Consider the following 21438-nt stretch of genomic DNA (forward strand, 5'->3'; position numbering starts at 1 on the left):
TGTATTGAGGACCTCATCCATTCAGCATCTGGCCTTTATGTAGCAAAATCAGATTTAGAAGACTTTGGAGACCTTGCCACTTCTTAGAGAATTCTGGTCTTTTGCATTACTTCTGTTTTCCTGTAGCCACTTATTAAGCAACACTTCTATCTCCTGTTACCCCTTACCAGTTCTATGCAAGCAGGATTGTTAACATCTCCCTGCAATGCTCCAGGCTTCTCCACCTCTTTCCTTCTTCCTCTTGGCTTTTTGTCTGCTGTTTCCATCAAGAATTTCTGCACAGCATTTCAGTTGCTTTAAAGGCAACCCTATTGGTGCCTCAGCTGATCTCAATTTGTATGTTACACAAGAAAGAAAAAAAAATAAAATAAAACCAGTCTGAAATCCCATTTGCTTTTTACTGTGTAAAATACACCATAAGTTCACCTCACGCCATGTGCGTGTTCCCGTTCTCCACATCAATTTTTCCATGGAAACTTGCACCAGCATCACACAGAACAGGAACTCCCCACACTGGGCTTGCCCTTGGTGAGAGGAGGGCACTGCTGGGAAGGTGAGTGTGACTGACAGACAAAGGGCCTGAGGCTCTTTGGCACATGTGTTTCTCAAGCTCCAGTTGTGAGTTGACATGTTTACATTGCAAACCACTCACAGATTGCAGTGGGTGCAAACAGGCATCTTCAATTATCCGTGTGGCCTCTTCCCCATAAATAAAGTATTAAGAAAGAAAGAAAACTGTCTGCTAGCCTGTTTACTGCCAGGATTTCTCCCATCTTGTGGTACTCAAGCAGAGTGACTGGGACAAACTCCTTGGCTGTTGTGGAAACAAGAAATTATGACAAATGAGCCCAGACAATGGTCAGGTGAAGGGCACTGTGACGATGGGATGGCTCTGCAGCAAGGCAGAGGTCAGGGCCCTGGCTGACATGCAGGCACACTTCAGCAATTCATCCCAGACCTGCTGTCCCCCCATGGCAGGGAGCTGTTGGCCACATCAGTCCTGCTTGCCCTGGAGGTGGAAACAGCCCTCTCAGCCTCCCCAGATGCTGAAAAACTGTTATGTCACCAGAGTTACATAACAGCCTAACCCAGGTGGCATCTCTGTCACATCCAGCTCCTATGTACCTCAGCAAGACTCCAAATCAATGCCAAGGGAGCTTCTTTTGGGCCATAATGCATGTTCATGAGTTCATTCAGACTTTTTCCAACATGGTAACATGGCACAAACAAAACCACAGGCAGATATGATGTCCCTCGTGAATCTCATGTAGATGTAGGAATAGCTTTGGTCTTGGTATATTTCAAGTGGCATTTTTTTCTAAAGAACCTGTTTGAGTTATAATCTAAGCACCATTTTTCAAAGTGACCTTAGGGCTTGCCTCTCTCTAGCTCTTTGTCAGGCTAATAGCTTCTCCAAGCTGGCAATTGGATCACTTCACACATGGTGGGGCTTTGCACGTCTAGATCCATGGATATTCCTCCTGTTTGGCACATGGCAATGATGACAGGAACACAAAGTCACGGGTACTGCAGGGCACTGCCTGAGTCCTGTGCCACTGCCTGGAACACAGGAGAAAATAAGAGCTTCAGTTCATGCTGGGCATATAAGCAAAGAGTGCAGGATCAGTTTTGCCAGTATTCTTTAAATTTTGATCTTTTATAACTAATGAAAAAGAAACTTATAAATAAATTAATTAATCAAATCAGAGAAAATACACACATTTTGGAAGACCAGTCTCCAGCAACAGTCTGTGAACAGTATGGTTCAGCAACACTTGGGGTTTTTTTTCCCACAATTTCCTAGGAGTCATATTCATCCTGCCTTCAAGGATTGGTGCCCCTGCTTAATCAGATTTATAATAAGCCTAATATTTAGGTTCTCAAGAACAATTTGAGATTTCCTTCCAGTGAACATTAGAAAATGATACTGTGATTAGCCATGATATCTCTCTGACTGGGACTGTTAAACAAAACAAGCAGTTGGCACAACGATTTGATTTGGGAAGAAAGAGAAGCAAGAGTAATGACAGCCAGTTTCCAGGTTTTTTATAGAGGAAATGTTTTTGATACAGAAGACCCATCCCAGTCATATTTAAGTTCACATATGAAGTAACACGAGTTGTTTTTCGAACATGGAAAAGTACAGAAAAGCTGATTAAAATTATTTATTACAGCCTTCTATTCACCTTTTTCTTTATGCAGCCCCTGAAAGTTAAAAGAGTTATGACATGTAGGATAACCAAAGGGTCAATCCTGCCCAAAAAGTATATTAGTCATTTTGCAAAGCATTTTGCTCAGCTTTGCCTTTGGACCATAAGGACTTTGTTAGCATAAAAAGAGACGTTATTTTTCAGAGAAATATGATGTCAATGGAGCTCTTGAAGAATAAACAAAATCTTTTCCTTCACTGTGTATTACAATCCTAGAAAAAAAGTGAACTGACTTTCTTCTCACACTTTTTACCATGAGTGATGCACAAGGCAGAAAAAAAACTTCTCAATAGATTATGAAATTTCAAGCTGAACCTAAAATTCTTGGAAAAAAGTTTTAGATTTACCCACTGTGACACTGAAACAAGTGGCAGACCAGAACACTGCAACTTTACATTTTTGTTTTCTATGATTCAGTCTAATTCCTTCCACAAGCAGAAGACTATACAAGGCATTGACTAGAAAGCTGTTTCTTTTTCTTCAAATTTCAAAGTGCTTTTTTCCCTGGTCTGAATATGTCTTAAAAGTAAACATCTGTCTTTCATCTGCTGGATGGCAATTTAAGAACATCTACCATTAACCCCACAGGCACCTCTGCAGATTTGAGGTCCCTCAAAGCAAGGGATGCTTGGGGCTCTTAGTAGTCCTTGGCTGCAGAGCAACCCAGAGCATCTATATCTCTTTCTGGGAAGAAGAGAATACAGCATCAGGGATCCCTTTCTGCAATACAGCTGGGGCATATGAAAAAAGTCATAAAAAGGTCCTAAAACAAAACATCACTTACACTATATGTCTGCTCCTACTTGTGTTCCCAATAGTGTCTTCAAGATACACCTGCTTAAAAAAAATTAAAAAAGAGAAAGATTAGCGCCTATTACAACTGAACAAAAATGCACCCTGTGGGATTTTTATGTCTAAAAACACAGTCTTTCACTCTCAGCTTTAGCACCCAAGTCTATCTACTGCTCTCTTCTGGAGCAGCTTTAACAGTTCACCTCCTTTCAAATACCTGTGCACATTCAAGGTGCAGGTACTTGACACTATAGAATATGTCTAATTTGTTAAATGGGAAGAAAATTCTTTGCCTCCTTTGTTTGATATGCCACCTAATATATTTCAGGAAATATGAAATCAGATTAAGCCTGAAATGCCATATCTCACCCAGTGACTCCTAAGTGGCATTTCCCTGTGCTTGGGATAAGCATTGGATACCATTTCTTCATAGAAAAGCTGAGCTTTATCCCATCCCAAACTGGCTACACCAGGACTTGGAAGAGGCCTCCTGAAATTCAAACTCTTGTGTGCCAAATGACTGCTTAGCCACTAGAACAGTGCTAGTCTGTTCTGGAACTCCTCAGCCAGGACCTCTTTGACCAGGGAGTAAGAAAAAATGTTATGGTGGCTGGGCTGGGGGAGACCCAGGTGCTGTGACACACTGCTAGAACATTGTGTGTGTTGCCTCCAGCATTTAACACAAAGCATAAGTATTCAAGGGACTAATGCCTAAATATCATTCAGCTATTCTGTTTTGTTTCATAGGGATTACTGTGCCTTGCATTTCACCACAGCCTCCAAGCAGTGTGCTTCCAGTGGTCTACAAGGCAGCCTACCACTAGACCTGTTTTTAAAGAATGGGATTTCACAAGACAGCTAGGCACTTTTGAAAATTACTCCCAGTCAGACTAAGCTCTTTGGACTTCCCCCCAGAAAAGCTTCTGGGATGCCTGGGACCTACCAGCACAGAAGCAGTTAATTTCTGTGAAGACTCTGAGAAAAAAAAAAAAAAAACAGCCTAAGAACAGCCCTGTGTTGGGAGGAGAGCTGGAAAACGAAGCTGTTGCTGTTGTTTTCATTGTGTGCACTCTAATCAGAGAGAGTAAGAACAATAATGCATGTAATGCTGATTTTGGACCGTTTCCATGCAGCTTTTCCCAGGCTAGGCAGCCTTGGGAACCACTGATAGTGTGGCACACCAGGGGCACAGCCTCAATCACCAAGCACAGGGCAGGGCAGCCCTTTCTGCACATAAAATATGTGAGGGATGACAAGAATCTTCCCAGCATGGGAAGTGGCAATAACAAAAAAAAAATATACAAGGGGCTGAAGCTGAGTGCAGCATCCACTGCAGAGCGTGCCTGCAGGCAACACTCAGATTTGAAAGGTAGACTGCTATTTTTCATTTCCTCCCCCATTTTGTGCTTGTTTGTTTGTTTGTTTGTTTTCCCTTCTTTCATTAGATGCCCCCCTCCCCCTCTCAGCACCACTTTGAAGCCAAGATGAAAGAATTACTGTGGCTGCTGGCACAGAGCACACACAGGGAGACTGACTGAAGTGTGCTTTAGTTTAAGATGGCATGGCTTTTTTTTTTTTTTTTTTCCCCTCCTAAGTAGGGGAGGGACAGGGGGAGGGGAGAAGACGAGAAGAAAGTTATTCAGCTAAAAACAATATCTTACACTTCATTGAAAAGCATATTGTACAGCTTGGATTGAAACATGGTCCTAATTTTTCAAAGCTTTGCTCTTCAAGGACAGAGGGTTTTGGGTAGCTAAGATGTGGCATCCTCCCAGACAGCAACTGCCCATATTTTATTCATAAAACCTGCCACATCAGTATATGATGAGAATTGACACAACAAGCTCCATGACCTGTTTTGAATAAGTCGGTCAAATCAATGATGTTTGTCCCTTAGTAGCAGAAATTTATGTAGCCACTGAGGGGTGGAAAAAAGTCACTTGCTACCATTTTTGTTCATAAAACAAAGAGACGCTTTTGAACAGTAAAATAAAAGGATCGACTTGTTTTCTTTTCTTTTCTCTAGCAATTGATTTCTTCTGACATCCACTTTGAACAAAGAAAAAAAGAAGAAAATTTGGCAGAAGAAGGGATAGAATTGACACACTTCTTTCTTGACACTGGAAGATGTGATTATCTGTGAGTGGCTGAAATATTCAGTTATTTGGGGAAATCCTGGTGTCAGTGACATCAGCAAGGGACTGTCAATGACTTCAGCACATCAACAAGTTCCAATCCCACCAAGTTCATCATGTGCTGTCCAAGCCTGCAAGGACAAGGCCCTTGCACCAACTCGGGTTTGTCCCGATGATGGGAAAGTTGTATAAAAATTCTTTAATATCCAGGGAAAAAGGAAGGTCACCATGGATGGTTGCAATATTTTCTCCTGCCTTCAACTCCCAGCCCTTGCCCCTGTAAAAGTGTCATTCACCACCAGAATTTTATGCTTATTTAATATCTGTTAGTCACTGTTAAACTGCCAACAGCTAGCTAAATTCACACTAATGTTCTTTTAAATATGCAGCGGTCCTACCATTTACAATCATTATGGAATTAAACTGTAGAATTAAACTCTCAGGTCAAATACCTTAACATATATCTAAACCAACATTAATTAGCATGTCCAAGGATTTTTTGGAAGCCCTTGAAGAGAGCAATTACAGCAATTGGTGAATATCCTTTGAAGGGTGGATTGCATGCAGCTTAGCAAGTTAGAACTTCTGACTATTAATTTATTTTGAACTAATTCTGACCCTGCTTCTGTCTGCTAACTGCAAGCCAACTTTCAAAGGCCAAATATACTGGTGTACAAAGTAAGCCAAGTTTTCTGGAGAATAGAGAGCAGCAAGCCAGCTTCTCAGAGGGATAGGGCTGATTCCGGATCAAAGATTAATAGAGAAACAAAAAAATCACAAAATAGCTGTTATCATGAGCTTTACACAGAAAAATAATTTTATAGCAATATGTTTTGTATATGAACAATCCAGGGCTGGTGTCAGGAAACAGCACAGCCATTGAAAGAATTTCTTGTCACAGCATTAACGGAGGGGACTTGTTACAAACTAAACAGTTTCCAAGCAAGTAGCAAACAGAATTTTTTTACAGTGGTATCACAAGAGAATCATGAGATCTTTAAACAACAGACTATAGGACTAGAAAAAGTTTTCTGACTTGGCTCCAAGGACAGACCTGTTATGCCTAAACTATTCCAGGCATGTTTATGGAATCTTGTCTTTCAGATCTCAAATGATGGAGATTCCTCAGTTTCCCCAGGTAACATAATTCAGTGCGTACCTGATTGCACATTAAAAATCATTCCTAAGATCTACCCCAATCTCCTTTATTACTGTTTGGCATGCATGCATCACATTATTCTGGAAGGCAAAATGCATTACACTTCAGCATTTTCATTTGGTCTGCCTTTATCCTTATCATGAATATGTCCAGTCAGGTCCATCTTCCCTCCTAATGGCTCCAGGATGGTGAGATTAAAGCTGGAATATGCTTCGTTACTCGCAGCATTTTGCCTAGCCAAATTCTAATTGTAAGACTCCCTTTTTTGAGTGCTGTGATACACTTCCTATCACTATTGTTTTAAAAGCACTGGCCCTTTCCAAAGGGCAAGCAGGAGGGAGTTGGAAAAGGAAATGTCCAAAATTTATTTCAATTGCAGCAACTGGGTAACAAGACAGTGGGCAATGAACTTTGCATATCAGATAACCACATGTATCTCTCTCAGTCTGAACTGACAGGTCAATAATAATCACAAAAAGTAATTTTACCTGAAAAATCAAAATAATCAAATAGAACAATTTTGCATATGGTTATTCTCCTGGTACTATACAAATCCAGTTAAAAATTAAAAACTGCAGTGAGGAAAAATCTAAGACCCATAAAGAGTTACTTTTCAATGTTGTGATATTAACAATGTTCTACAAAATTCTGTCTTCTCAAATCAGTGTATTTGATGTTTCCTTGAGATAATTGCAAAGTAGTGACACAGAAAAGGCAGAGCAAATTTTAATTCTTACCTAGCATCCAAGAAATGCAACACTTATTTTAATGACCAGAAAGAAGATTCAGGTAAATTTTGGAAGGCTTCGGTAAAAGTATCCATTTGATATTCCCCACAGACAGAAAATTCAAACTGTTAGTGCTATGAAAAAGAAATTGGACACCTATGTGGAGAATAAAAATATAAGAGAAAATGCTGACAAAATCCAAAGGAGACACTAAACCTTTTACTTTAGGATTTAGATGGCTTTGAATATTGGTGGTAAGGAATACATCTGAAGAGGGGGAACACAAATGTGTCTACCTGTGCAAGGCAAGGTTTTCTCACCAAGTGTCTACTGCTGACTGTGTTTTTTAAGGTAGACTATTGAACAGGATGAGCCACATACTGGTCTGAGGACAACCATGGCCCTAAAAGGAAAAGATATTGGAATAATTCTAAAATTAGCCTCAAGGTAGCATCTTTTCCCTTTTCAACATCACATCTGGAACAAAAATATTTAGCAGGGCTGATCACTGCTAATCTTATTCATTAACTTATTCTTTTTACTAGCTGAGCTGCAACACTTCAGCACTACATTTCTGGCTTTAGATTTTAATTACAGTATACAAATCCTATTACACCTGTGTGCTCCCTAACCATGAGATTTTCCTGGTCATGTCTCTGATTCTACAAGACTCTGTCTGCAGAATCCCTTAGAAAAAAATGCCTTTACCACTTCTAGGTAAACCACTACACTGTCCCATAGTTACAGCAACCACAATTTCCTGGATCCTTGGGTTTTGTCTAGTTTATTTGGCCTAAAACACCATTTGTTCTGTCAGTGAACTGTGAGCTACATTTAGTATCCAGCAAATGTTTTTTTTGTTTCTGCTCCATAACCAAGTCAGGAGCCAGACACAGCCCACACACTTGTTCACTTGGGGATCACTAATTAATGAATACATGACTGAGTGTCTAACGGGAAAATATCAGTTGAAAATTATTTTTTTTTGCATTCAATAATTAAATATTTTTCCTGAGACACTAGGTTGACACTGAGATACTAGGTTGATTTTTCAATTCTTATGAATGCCTTTGACAGGCATTACTGACTCCTGCAGTATAGGGCAGAGCCTTTTTGAAAGGTTACAGGGGAATCCTGATATTGGTTAACAAATTCATCCTCTCCCATGTGTGACTGGTATAATAAAGGGAAAATGTGCCATGAAATACTTGAAAGAAAAAGAGTAGGTGTGTTTCAAAGCACAAATAAATCTCCACCTTTGCAGTCTCACAGCAGATCACAGCAGGCAGACCAAGGTTTGTGTCACTACTGGTGGGCTGCGTGTAACAGGCTTGAAAACTTACTACCCTGACATTAGCCCCAAACTAAGGCTTATTAGCCAGACCAAAAGCAGCTGTGTTGCCATGACCCACAGCTTTTAAGGAAACAAAACAATTAGTATAGTTATAAATAACTGCTTTTGAAGAGCATAAGTCATATATTTCTGGTTTTCTTTTGCGTCCCTTATAAACAAACCCTTAAAATAATTGTGTTAAGAGCAAAGACATATGAGATATATGACTGTGACAAGTAATAACCTCTTACAAAAATCTGGACGTCTGGGGCTTTTACACTCCTAGAATAATAAAGAAAATCGTAAGAGTTTTTTTTCAGGACTGTAATGACATCTGAGAGGAGGGTTTCAATTGCCATTGACATTTGAATCTCTCAGTCAATTACGTACAGACGTATTTCAAAGTAATGGCTACACTATCTTCTGATTTTGCCAGGAGCAGAGAGAAGCTTGGAAAGCAGGGTAGCTCAGCCTCTGGCCTCCTGAAGCCAGGATTTTTGCTTCCAGCACGGCAGGAACGGCAGCAAGTGGGGCAGGGAACAATGTGGACCTGATCAGAAGGAAAAAAGGTAGTGCCACCGATTTGGTCAAGAGGTCAGATCCTTGCAGTCTTTCCCAACTTCTTTCACTCACTGTAACTTTTCTCTTCTTGTACTTTTCTTGTGTTGTTTAATTAGACCTGCTACATCAGATGGAGTACTTATCTAAATGAAGGTTGCAATGCTTTCTGTCATGCTACTCTTCTTTGTCTGAAGCTCCCACTAAAATCACTATGTTAATCTGGAGAAAGTAAGAGGTTTAATAAAGATAAAAGGGCTTCTCTTACCCCTGAGTCACAACATGGGTGTCATAGAGGTGGAATAGTGGTGCAAGAGACCAGAGCAAGCCCTTTTCCATCAGCAAAACAGCAAAGATACTGAAAGGTTTCTTGAAACTGGCATCAGAGAGTTCCCTACATGTGCCCCAGCATTACTGAGAGGGGTACTGAGTAACACCAGGTTTCTAGAGAATGGAAAACTTTATTTTGGCTCTTTGGGCTTGTTGACTGTGGGAATGAGAGACTCCTGAACAGGTAATAAAAGACTGACACTGTACTTTCCAACATAACCTTGTAACAAAACTTTGGGCCTCACCTTACCTGTAGATGACACTGCTGCTGTGGAAGAGCCCCAGTCATAATCCAATATCAATCACATTTTTCTCTCTTTTCTGGGTTACAGCTATGGATTCCAGCATGGTGTGAGGCAGGGATGTTTTTTTGGGTTCCAGAATGTGATTAATCCAAAGTGCAAGGCAAAATGTAACATTCTTGCTGCTTGAAAGCCACCAGGGCAGAGATGTTAATTTTAACAATCTGTCACAGATGTTAGAGATTGCTAAACTAGGGACTTGGCTATGAAGTCTATTTTTCAGTTCACAGAAATAATTTAGTTAGCTCATCCAGCACTAATCAGCCTACTGCTCCTCTCCTCAGGAAAAAGGCATAATAGGGCATAACAGTCTTAAACGTGGGGAGACATTTTCAGCTCCATCAGAGATGTCTGCTCTGAATTTGAACAGAGCATTTGGGTGTGTGTTAGAATGACATGATGCTAAATATCGCAGCCCCCCAACCCAAGGCTGGTCATGAGATCAGTGACGAAAACATTTTGGGCCCAACTTTGCTCAAACATACGTTTCCCACTAGCTGCACATTCCCATTTCAAGGCAGCTGCTAAACCCCTTGCAACCATGGCTAGCAGCCCTGGGAGGACTCAGCCAGGCTGGAGCCCTCTCTGCAAGGCTAGAGGTGTCTTCTTTTGCTCAAGAGGCTGTTGGGATGATCCTAGGCTGTTGTTAAACTGATCCATCCCCATGGCCTTTCATGTGGAAGGTGACAGGTTCTACAGCAGCACAGGAACATCCCAGCAGCTGCATGATGGACTGCTCTGCTTGGACCATGTAATCTGTCCCTCCTATGCTCCTCCCCAGATTCTTACATGGAAGCAGCAATGACAGTAGGGACAGTGACAGATCCTGCTTGGCTCGCTATCAGTCTGAGAACAGACAAAGCTTGTCTAGTTTTATTACACCCTTTTGCCATAGTAGGTCATGAAACACATGTGGAGTGGAAATTTTCATCCTAAAACTATACGGGTTATTGCCTTGCATAAGAGAACTCTGTTACTGCCTTTGCCTTCAGTTTGGACAGTCTCAAGAACAGGAGAGCGTCCTCCTGTGCTGATGTGCTGGTGTGTGTTTAACTCTGTCTCCCTGGCATTCTTGCTGTGAGCAAGAGAGACAGTGTAGAAGAGACTGGGGCACAAAAGAGAAGAGGTTTTCTGATTCAGTGTCTCTGTGCCTTTGTTATCACACAGAGATTGAGTTACAGCAGTGCAAAGGAGGCTGTGAGAACATCTCCATCCACTGGCCATGGAAACAGAGAGGCCCCTCCAACCAGAGCTGAAGTGATATAGATCAGCGAAGGAACCCTCTGCCTTTGCAAGCCCGGACAGGCTCTGCAGAAGCTGTTATACATGACATGCCATGCCATTAGTCCTGGCCTTCTTGCCTTCATGACCCTACCCCAGGAGACCAAAGTTTTGTCTTTTCTTCCTTATCTGGTTTCTCACATATCGCTTCTTTCTGTGGCATGGCTCCAGTGGCCCACAGTTTTCTGGTATCTATGTCAAAATATATTAAAGTAGCCAGATTTTCAAGGAGGTTTTACTTAGGCCTGTCACTAGTGGTGTTCCTTAACGTTCAATACTAGGCCCAGTATTGTTTAATTTATTCATCAATGGCTTGGATGAAGGGGAGATGCCTCCTCAGCAAGTTTGATGATTACACTAATTTGGGAGGAGTGGCCAATCTCCCCAAGGGCTATGCAGCCCTTCAGAAGGACCACAACATGTCAGAGAGATGAGCTGCCTGAAATTCAACAAAGGTAAATGCAGAGTCCTGCACTTTAGGATGAATAATCCTGGGTACCTGTAGAGGCTGGGGACTGATCTGCTGGAAAACAATTCTGCAGAGAAGGACCTGTGGGTCCTGGGGACAACAAGCATCTGTGAGTCAGCAGTATGCCCTGGAGGCCAAGAAGGCCAGTGATATCCTGGCATGCACTAAAAGAGCATTCCCAGCAGGTCGAGGGACATAATCCTGCCCCTCTACACAGCCCTGGAAAAGGTTGCCCAGAGAGGTTGTGGAGTCTCCCTCACTGGATGCAATCCTGTGCCATGAGCTCTAGCATGAGTGTGCTTGAGCAGGGAGGTTGGACCAGGTGACCCACTGTGGTCCCTTTCAACCTGACCCTTCTGTGATTCTGTGATTTGCAGACTAAATATATCAATTGCTTTTATATTTGTACTCAGTGTGTCAGGAAACCGTAAAAGCCAGACTGATGGCTAGTCTGGAAAAAGAGTGTATCTCAAACTCATAGGACCGCTTCAGCAGAATGTAAACACCCTAAATTCCATTATGGTCACAACCTCAGAGGCATGTCTTCTGGATTCTATAGTGATCATGTAGCTGAAACAGAATAGGAGCCTGAGGGCTGTAGGTTCAGCAGCACTCTGTCCACCAGTGCTGAAAGTAGAGAAAGAGAGTATCTGATCCAGCCTTGGTGGAGCCTCGTGCTGGTAAGTAGTCCCAGAACATCATGAGTTCTTAGGGTTAGACTGAAGAATACGTCGAGTTTGGGTATTTGGTAGTTCTACAATCAAAAAACTATCAATTCACAAGGTTTTACATGGCAGTCCTATAACAAAAAACAAATACCAAACTAACAAAAAGAAACAGTACTATAAAAACATAAACCATTTAGAAAGACGCTAGTTGGTTGTTTTTTTTTTTTTTCAGTTCCCCTGTGATGAAAGGTCTGTCAGTTTGCAATCTGGCATAATATGCCTCTTGGCAGCTCTTACCCCTCTCACTTAGCTGCTCTGAATTCCTCCTACTTTTTCAATGTATGTGTTCTCCATTGGCTTTGTCATGGAGTCTTCACCATCTGTATCACATCAGTAGCACTACAACCTTACAAACTGGAGAAAAGGCCTTTCTCCCAGCCTATAATTTCCTTACCCATTGCTAAGGTTGCTCTTTTAAGACTCATTTAGGAAGACAAGAAAATAAAAGGGAAAAAAAGAAGAGAAGATGTGAGAGGAGGGGAGACAAGATAGTAAGATAGGAGAGAAGAGCAAAAGGGAAATAAGTCCTTAAAGTATACCCCATGAAACATACCTTCTGAGATCTGCTTATCTGTACATGTTACCAAGGGAAATTTCTCTCCGTGAACTTTGATGTATTGAAAAGAGGGGAAAAAAGAAAAGAGGAAAATAAATAGGGGGGAAAAAACCCTGTGGCGTAATCCCCATGAGAGGACCATGTCCAAGAGTGACATTCTTGAGGCTAATCTTCCCATATGTCCTCTCTAACAAGCACGGTAAGAAATAATTGCAACCATTCCTGCTCAAGTTGCATATGCTGGCAAAAATTATTTCACCAAAAGAGCATTCTTTTGCACAACTCCCCAAGTCCCTGCATGAGGCTTCAAGGCTCTTTCTCTCTCTCCCCCCACCCCAGCATTCCTGCTCTCAAGAGTGTGGCATTCAAGTACGGTGCGGGTTGTGTTTTCGGGTATGGTGAGTAAAGGTGACTCTCACTGTTACTGTAAATTAACCTGTCAACACCAGCCTAAGAGCCGTGGCCAATAAAAATAATGGGCTTGTGAGTGAAGAGCTGTTGACACAGCATTTCAGAAAGACAAGTTCAGCACTTGGAGCTGCAAATGTTTTTGTTTTGGTTTTTGGTTTTTGTTTAGTTTCCCCCCCCCCCAAGTTTGCTTGGAAAATACAGAAAAGTGGAGAGCATTCAGCATCATTTCCAGACTTCTAGTGTAAAGGGATGATGTGGATATCCTGAGGATTTTCAGCCCTGGAGGCCACCTGAGAATGTACACTTAACTTGAATATCTATATTGTATGAGAAAATCAGTTGCCAGAGGGCTAAATGTGTTACTAAATAATTTTCATCCTTGATGCTCCTTAAAATGCACTGAAAATAGAAAATTGAGCCTTCCGTTTTCTCTGCCTTTGTAAAATCATCACATATATTCACACCATCTCCCTTGGGAGAGGCACTCATGTAGCTCCATAGAGAACACACTGATACCTTCCTTTTCTCTTAAAACTACCTTTGCTACAGATCAGAAATACAGGTAGACTTGAATGTGGAAGAGCATAAACACTTCTTTGTTCAGAGTGGTTTTTAAGTAGGCACTGGTCTTCAAAGCTGTTTGAGTTCCAGCAAATTGAGTTATAACTACTGTGAAGTGATTTTGTAAGTATTGTTTCCAGTACTCAGGAACAATTCATGCTGTGCTCCTTACCATTTTCAATTACACCAGTACATGCAGAGCTTGTCCCACCAGCTCGATCAGGGCAGTCCCTTAACCAAAGGGAGCAAGTACAAAGGAGCCTGTGAGCAAGCTGTGTGGTGGAGTGTGGGAGGGAGAGGAATAATCCCCTGTGCCCTGGTGGTTGGGACAGAAATTGTCTGTGGAGAGACTTTGCATTCAGTCATTCTTGCTATTCTGGTGTTCCTCTGAGTCTTCCTGACACATGGCTGCAGGTCAGAGCACTGATGCCCAGGTGCTTTAAACTCAGTCTCTGACTCAGCTAGAGGCTAAGTGAAATGCTGGGTGAGGCAAGAAATCTAACACAAGAGGAATGAAACCACCCGATATCTGTGCTATTGTGTGTCATAGCTGTGGGTCCCCAGGCCAGGAGTGCCTCTTTCCCTACGTTTATGCAGTGCCTTCCCCAGGGACAGCATCTCTGAAGGCTGTATGGGAGTCCAAAAAAAAAAACCAGCCAGAGATATGCCCACATACAACTTACATATTTTATCTTATAACAATAACTGCTACCGAGCTCAGCATTATCACTGCGCTGCCATCCTCTCTGGACAATTGCTTGTTATGAGACAGCACTCTCCTGCTTCTTTTTGTTTGGTTTGGATTCCTTTGGTTTCCTCCACAGGAGTTTGGCAGACTCACCATCACAGGCAGAAGTACAGCTTTTTCCATAGGCCAGAAACATCCTCCACAACTCATTAAGGGTTTACAACTGTTTTACTGCAAAAGAGTTGCCTAGCACTCACGCAGAGCTCTACACCAGTGAGGTGCCACCTGTTGCAGAGAGAAATGCAGTAACATTATTTTCATCTCAAAGAACCTGCTAGCTCATCCTTCATACAGTGCTAACCCTTGCCTCTGCTAACCTGTAGTACAGCTTCCTTGGAAATTATTTTAAATTCAATGTTTGACTCAGAGCTATTTTGACTTTTTTTTTTTCCCTGAAGTATTATTTGATTTTAAAGGACTTTAACATAAAGAAATTAGGAAATTTAAGGCTAGGTTTACCAAACTAATTTAAAAATCTCGAGAACATGTTCCCTGAGCCTATATCCCTAATCAGCAAAGTTTTCTTGTTGCAGTATTTACCAAGGAGAAAAGAATTCAACACTCTTCTTTGTGACTCTACTGCAGAGCAACATGCTTGAATTTGGGCAGTTTACCTCTTAGGAACTTGTCTCAACACTCAGAAAAGGTGAACTGGAGTGCAGCTCACCCAGTATTCCTAACTGAAGCTTCATACCAAATTATAGAAAGTAATTAATTATCCATTCAGTCAAGTTCTGTAAACACCAAAATATAGTTTCAAGGGAGGGATGTGCAACCTTCTCCCTCTTCTCTGCTAAGTTGCTAAGTTGCCCCAAGGATCGAGCCTTCCAAAATTCAATGTTTCCTTCTGAAAATGTCAAAATGAACCAGTTGGGCATTTCCAGAACTAACTTTGTTCATTTTTGCTTCAGCTGAAAGTAGCTGTCCTGCTTGACCCAGTGTCACAAGCCTGAGCTTTTGGGCGATTGCTTGATTTATTGGGGAAAAGAGAACAATTGCAAAGTCCTGGTCTGTGGCAGTTCCTTCTAAGCCAGGTCGAGCAGCTGGGGAGCAGAGCCCATGCTCTGGGCACGGCGGGCAGCCTCTGACCGGCTGCAGGAGGTTAGCTACTTGTGTGGCAACATGTGGCATTTCTTTTTAATAAAAAAAGAAATCACCAAAGCAAAAACAGATGATAGAGAGTAGCCGTTGCTGAGATACTACAAATAAGTAAACAATCCTTGGGCTTTGTGCTGTTGTTATTTTTCTTTAATGAGGACTCTGGGTGGGAGGCCCTGGCACCTCTTCAGTGCACCCAGCCTAGAAAAAGAGTTCTCTCCTACCCTCATCAAGTTGACAATGCAACAGGAGTGGTACCTCCTGAGCAACTCAACCCACAGCTGGAGAGTAGTCCTCCACTTTGAAGGTTTCTGTTGCTGACATCAGAGTAAAATATGAAAACTCTGTCTCTTCCCCTTCATCAAATTGTGCAGTTCTGCTCCCACAAGAAGAAGCTGCTGTCAGGGACTTGGCAGGCTTCCCAAAGCTCAGTGGCTGAGTGACAAGGAACAGAGAAGGGCACTGTACCAGGCCTAGTTATGATTTTTTTAGCTTATTATTAAGTATTAAAAACCATAGAGAAGATGTCCTCAGAAGTGCAAATCATCTCAATTGTAAGCTGATGGCAGAGTGCATAAAATCTCATTTTGAAGACAAACCAAACTGCACCACATCAGTCAAAAACATTTTAGGCACACTTGCAAAATCTTTTTTTGCACTCTTCTAATATTATGTTTGTCCACTATGAGACATATTCATAAAAATATGAAGGTGCGAGTGAGCATGAGGTACAGGAGCTGTCCCTGGAAATATCTTCAGCCTTCAACTTCTATATTCAAGTATTCTCCTACTTCAAGAAAACTCATTCTGTTTTTTTTTTGCCAAATGCAATTGCACTTACACATGGGTTTAACAATTCTTCTCTCTCTGGACCTTTATGTCTACTTTTTTGCCACAAAACTGGCCCTGTTACTGGAAAAGAAAAATGAGATGGTTATTTGAGATTCCAGCTGGACACCGGATGGATTGTTCTTCTCCACGATACAAGCCCAGCCTCATGGGAGCCCACAAAAAAAGAGGGCAGCATTTCTTTTTCAGTCCTCCTGTACACTGGGGCGCTGCTACTTCTTGTGTGTCTTTCTGCATGTATTGTCCTGATGTCTTATGGATTTTTTCCAAACTATCAATAATGCTGCTTACCCTCACGTGGTGAGAGACAGAGAATTTTGTGCCCCCTTCGGAAGAGGAACTGTGCCATTTAAGACCTGCTTTCCTTGTCAAGCACGAGTTGGAATGTGAAGGTTTGTAGCTGCTCCTTTGGCATCCTGCATTACTCGCATAGATTGCTTCCTCTTCCTGATTTCTCAATAAAACCTGTTGCTGCTCTTATTCCTTTCCTAACAAGTAAATATACAAAAAGTACGAGCTGCAGACATTAATGAATAATGAATGTACCTTTATGTTCGAGGGAAAAGCAAGAACAATGTGGGCTGACCAGACCAGTCGGCTGCTCCCAGTCAGCTGCTGCCAAACAGGGGCAAGGGGAGAAAACTGAAGTGCCCACCAAATGCGTCACTCCAGGTGCCAGCTCAAAGGGCGCATGGTTTCCCACAGAATTCTATTTCAAAGCCAGTGTCCTGAGAGGAGTAAAGTTTCTTCTTTGGAAAACTCTGTCTCCAGTGGATTCTCAAGTGTCTACTAGAGCTGTGTTTCCCCAGCAGTGTTTCTCTCAGCTGGTGTTATGCAACAGGCCTGTGTGATTTCATGAAGCTTGCAGGAATGTCATTAACACCTTGTGATTCCTACCAACTTAAGCTGGCCAATTGCCAGCTGGTTTGAAAATTATCAAGCGGTATGAATATGAACAAACACATGCACGCCACATTGAGTGGTATGGTGGGAGCCTTATTTCCTAGAAGACCCACCTAGTAAATAAAGCCAAATCACAAGTAATGCTGTTGGCAGTAGTGTCATGGTGCTAAGGTCACCCACAGGCCTTACTGTTCCCAGCTAGCCTCTCTTAGGACTACCCCTACTCTGGACACAGCCCAGGACTCCATTTCAGTTCAGCCTGGGGTGGTCAGTCCCTGCCCCAGTGGTGCCAAAGCAATGCTGCTTCCAGCCCCATCTCCTGAGAGCTCTAGACCAATGCCATAAACAGCCTGTCTCCTGGATGTGCATGGCAGCTTGTCTCCAGTCCTGTCTCTGGGTCTGGATGGATTTGGGACCCATGCATTAGGCTAGTTCCATCTCCTCTTGCTTCTGACAGAAGTGTCTGGATGGTTCCTGGCCCTGTTTTGTTACTTGCTATGTCAGGGTCTGTTGATGGGTGCTGTCACAGCCTCCAGACCTGCCCACCATGATCAGACACTGGGACAGCATCCACTGGTGAGGACATGACCCACGCTGGGGTCCCCTTCACTCCTCAGCTCATCCACCTTCAGGAGCCAACTCTCTGCATGCTGATGTTACCCACCAAACAATGGGGCACATGGTGAAGTTCTTAAAGTTACTGAAAGACTCACATTAATTAGGCACCATAAAGCATGCCTAAGAGATAAAACTCAAGACAGTGAGGTGTACAGGAGCCTCATCAAGACCATCAAGATGATAAAATTACAGTACATGTTATAGGAGATAGGGAAACCTGACCATGTCAAGCCAGAAGAAAGAGCTCCACCCATTCTGTCAAAGAAGATTTCTACAGAGCCAGATGGCATCCTTACATGTCTAATGTGGAATATTTAGCCAATTAAAGGTAGATCTGTAATATCCCTCTTCGAAGTGTAAAACTTTATGAAGTACATATATACAACCACTCCATAGATAATTTGGGATTTACAGATTTGAGACTAATGTCGCAAGATTTGGGTGGAGGAGATAGAGGGCAAAAATGAACATTGATATCTCTGCTTGCAAAGAATTTGACACTTCACATGTTCAAAAAGTACAAATACTTTATATGACCTTATACAACAAGCTGATATTCCTTGGGGCATCTTCCCTGGTGAGGAACTACTGAAATTGATTTGTGTGATGCATAGGAGCCTTTAACACTAGGATCTCCTATGAAAAAGGCTAAATAGTTTGCAAGTAAAGTAATGACTTTATTTATACAAGTATTATCAAATTAATTCATAAACAATGAATTTTTTTTAGCAGAAAAAATTTTCAATAAGAACTACAGCATTGTGGCATGTGTTAGCAAAATAATTACAATATTAAATAACTCCTACAAGGTTTAAGGTCATGTAATAATCATCTTCTCTGAAATGGAGACATTGTAAATGTGTTTGCCTGCTGCAAGCAAGATCACAAACCCTGGGGTATTCCCAAGAGTATGTTTATAGTTAACTGCCTATATCATGCTTTAGTTTGGCTATTTGGAGCCATGAAGAAAAGGAGGAAAAGCTGAAGTCTACAGTTGATAGCAAAGAAAATGAAAGGGCAAGATCTCAAAAGAATTGAGGATGGAAGGCAAAAGGTGACAAAGGGTATCATGAGGAAGTGTCAAGTGCCAGTGAGGCAGTATTTGATAACTCAGCCCTGTTATGAAAATTATGCAGAAGTTGGAGCTCCAGTGGAAGTGTGCTTGGAAGTACAGTAGATTCATAAGCTAAGGCTGCCACTACCCTGAGAAACCAGAGCAAGATTTTTTGCAAGGGTAACAAACATGGTGTTCTTTATATGGTCAGAAGCCAAAATATGATGGGATCCTGCAGTGTGCTCATTCTCCAGTAAAGTGACAAACATCATATCCTATTTTGTTAAGACAAAATCAGTGAGTTAGTATTTGGTCTGTTTAATCATTGTACAAACATTTGCCTGAATGTCCTCAGTAGTGCTATTGTCATATTTTACTGTCTGTTCTTTGACATTTTGCATCCTTCAAAAACCCCTCGGTTTTGTTCTCTGCATCAAAACCCTCTGTAAGACCTATCAAGGTCACCTGTGGGGCAAGCTAGAGGGCAGCTGCTTCTTATGGCCCCTTCTTACCTGAGGACATTGGAGCTGTCAAGATCCACAAGTTCAAGCCTTGTCTTGTGCCTGTCTAGCGTGCAACATCCAGGATTCAGCTGCAGCATGTGATTGTCAGCAACTGCAGAATGGCTCAAACATTAGCATTCACACCTTTTGAGAGAAAATGTAGAAATATGGTGCACCCTTAATACTACAGCTATTCAGAGCTCAGAATTAAAAACTCAAGAGAAAATTTCTCTAAAAAAAAAAGAGAAGGAGAAAGATGCCGAAATCTCCTTCTGTTCTTGGGGGATTCTTTTACAAGTTGATGAGCTCTTCAAAACTTGAGATGAATAGCACAGTAAATGAAGCCAGGAAGTGACTGTCAGGTTATTTTCACAAAAACACAACCGGATCCTGCCCTTCTTTTTGAAAAAGAATTTCTGCTGTCATTAGCTATAGATGATGAAGAATATCTGTTCTGCAAACCTGTGAAAAAAGGTTAGAAACAGTGTCATATTCCTTACTTGACATAATAGACTAAATAATAAAAGTCAATTCGAGCATGCAGCTTGCACTTAGAAACATTTTTATCCAACCAGCCAGGTACTTCAGAATATATATCTGGATAGATCTAGTTCTTGATTCAACTTTTCATTTAGTGATCTCAAGCTGTAAAAGTTCAACAATCTCCTTCATGCAGCAGGACTATCACAGAGACCCAACATTGTGTTGAACAGGCAACTGAAACCAGTGTCTAATGTGTGAGCACCCTGCTCTCTTTCCTCCTGGTGTAGTGTTAAATGACAAGTTCAAAGTACCTCTGGTTTATGCTGCAAAAACATTTTACCATTGCTCAGCCCAAATCAGTGCTTTATTGTGAATGGTTTTTTTTGTCTTTTTCCAGTCAGAGCAAAGCAGTGATGGCTTAAACCAGCTCTCTGTCCTATAGAGTGTAGTGTGTCCTTTCAAACCAGCATGTCAGGAACATTAAATGAATTTGTGAAACCTTCCATTCCATTGCTTCTTCAGGTTTTTTGGGTTTTTTTTATGTGTGTGCTTGGCTATTGTCTGTGTAACATACAGGAACCATACATTCCAGTACTGCTTTGAGCAACCCATAGCCTTGAGACTGGAACTCTATAGGTACAATTGCAGCTCCCAGTTCAGGTCTAAGTCCTAGTACTAAGGAAGGAGAGAATGCGATGATTGCTTTCAAATGTATGTACTCAAACACCCAGAGCAGCCAAACATGAATGCTTCAGCTTTCATACTTTTCAGGCTTAAACCCCTCAGATCAGGACAGCATCTATGGATGTATTTAATTAGAAACACATGCTAGAAACATGGACATCAATTACACTAACTTCATTGCATCTTAATTGAAAATGTGCTTAAACATTTCCTGTTTGAGCCCTAAAAGAACAAGAACACAGCTCTTCAAAATGCAGGACATTTCATTGTATGGAATTTTTAAGAACTTTATGTGCTGCATATGCTGGCAGTATTTACCCTGAAAAGCAGCTGTTTCTGAGGTGGAACATTTTGTGTGCTATGAGAACAAACAGCAACACTGCAACAGCTAGACAATGATTATATCATGCCCAAATAAAACCAGTGTAGCAAAACAGACAACAAGAGCATAATATCTCAGTTTGAAATTTAGAGAAACTAAGTGTTACAAAAAGCTGTACTGAAGCTCTGTCAACAAGCGTGGAGATCTGGAACCCTCAGCTTCATGCCAGGACACTGGCATTCCTCACTTGCAGGGAAGAATGACCTCTTCCTTAATTAACTACCAGGAGAGTGTCATTCCTTATGTAGCATTTAGTCTTCCTGCAAGGTGTCTCATGCCAAAAGCCATGCTTAGCTTGCAAAAATGTCACAGCCTGGCTATCTTGGACATAGAGAAAAGGCTGCCTTGCAGTTAGAAAATGTCATAAAAAGTTTTGTCACTGTTATTACTCCTGTTGTTGCCTTCCACTTAGGACACTTAATCCTTTGCACTTATTTTTAAAAGCCATTCTGTGCCATCACTTCTTCAACAGTGCTTCAAAATTGATAGCACAATATGTTTCACAGTTATGTGCTTAGCCTCACACACAACATCTGTCTCATTTGCTTTCAGCAGCACACTCA

The sequence above is a fragment of the Taeniopygia guttata genome, chromosome 3, assembly GCF_048771995.1.
Source record: "Taeniopygia guttata chromosome 3, bTaeGut7.mat, whole genome shotgun sequence".
Lineage (NCBI taxonomy): Eukaryota > Metazoa > Chordata > Aves > Passeriformes > Estrildidae > Taeniopygia > Taeniopygia guttata.